This window comes from Tupaia chinensis, unplaced genomic scaffold (assembly GCF_000334495.1).
Source record: "Tupaia chinensis unplaced genomic scaffold, TupChi_1.0 Scaffold000438_1, whole genome shotgun sequence".
Lineage (NCBI taxonomy): Eukaryota > Metazoa > Chordata > Mammalia > Scandentia > Tupaiidae > Tupaia > Tupaia belangeri.
The window spans coordinates 602,974-604,362 of record NW_006159943.1 but is presented as its reverse complement, the minus strand read 5'-3'; the positions used below and the strand labels follow the sequence as shown (position 1 = coordinate 604,362).

Sequence of the window (1,389 nt, the reverse complement as noted above, 5' to 3'; positions counted from 1 at the left end):
ATGCAGGGGAACCAGCAGTTAGCATAATGGCTATGTCGCTGGACTCCCACGTAGTCAACCGCAGTTCACGTCCCAGACCCAGTGGTTTAAAACTCACGCCGGGCGCATGTGCGTGTGTGCCCAAGATCCCGAGAGGAGACTGGAGGAGAAGGGATTATGGCGTGACCATCCCCCCTGGGGGGTGATTTCTCGCCTTCTGTCTCTATGTCTCTGTCTGTCTGTCTGGCGAGCGCATGTGCCCTATAGCGAAAATCTCTCCAAAAAAAAAAAAAAGAAAAGTCAATGCAGTTGTGTGGGGTCCAAGCCCCCCTACTCAATTTCCCCGTTTTAGGCCGAAGTGGGAGGAACTAGATTTGGGAGTCAGAAGGGCTGGCTGCTGCTTCTGAGAGACATTACGGCACAGTGATGCTACGAGCTCTGCGTCGGACTGCCTGCGTTTCACTTCTGCTCCCCAACTCAGTAACAACATAACCTTGAATAATTTATTTAACGCTTTACACTTCAGCTTCCTCAAATTTAGAACAGTGGTAACGGTACCTATGCCGTGAGGCTATTCTGAACAAGAAAGAAAATAACTCATGGGGGCTGAACGGTGGCACAGAGGTGAAGCAGCTGGACCCAGTGGGAAGGTCCTAGGTTTGCGTGCCGGGAGCACGCGCCTGGGATCCGGCTGGCGGGGCTGCAGGTGGGCTGTGCAGTGGAGGCCCTGTTGCGGCACCCAGGCTCTCTCTCCCTCTGAAGAAATAAACCTAAAAAATTGATAATGCTCACAAATGCTGACAGTAAAGCCTGGCAGACAGTAAGTGTTCAATAAATATTATTAGAGGGGCCAGGAGGTAGCATGTTGGTTAAGGTGCCAGACTCCCACATGGCTGACCACAGCTCAACTCCCAGACCTAGTGGCTTGCTTTCTCACCTTCCCTCTCTCTTTCTGTCTCTTTCTGGTAAGTGAACATGCCCTATTACAAATTTAAAAAATAATACTAACAATAACAAATAAAATTAAATAAACAATTGTTTAAAGAATATATCATTAGAGGGAAGCAGCAGTTAGCGTAATGGCTATGTCGCTGGACTCCCATGTAGTCGACCGCGGTTCACGTCCCGGACCCAGTGGCTTAAAACTCACGCCGGGTGCGTGTGCGTGCATGCCCAAGATCCCGAGAGGAGAATGGAGGAGAAGGGATTGCGGCGTGACCATCCCCTCTGGGGGGTAATTTCTCGCTTTCTGTCTCTATGTCTCTCTCTGTCTGTCTGGCGAGCGCACGCACCCTATAGCGAAAACCTCTCCAAAAAAAAAGAAAAAGGGAACCAGCAGTTAGCGTAATGGCTATGTCGCTGGACTCCCACGTAGTCGACCGCGGGTCACGTCCCGGCCCCAGGCGCTTA

General features: G+C 50.9%; 1 protein-coding gene across 1 annotated transcript in view; it reads right to left on the bottom strand.

Moving 5' to 3' along the window:
• Positions 1–1,389, bottom strand: part of SLC25A44 (solute carrier family 25 member 44) — a 24,265-nt gene that overhangs the window by 606 nt on the left and 22,270 nt on the right. The gene's annotated exons all lie outside the window — the stretch shown is intronic.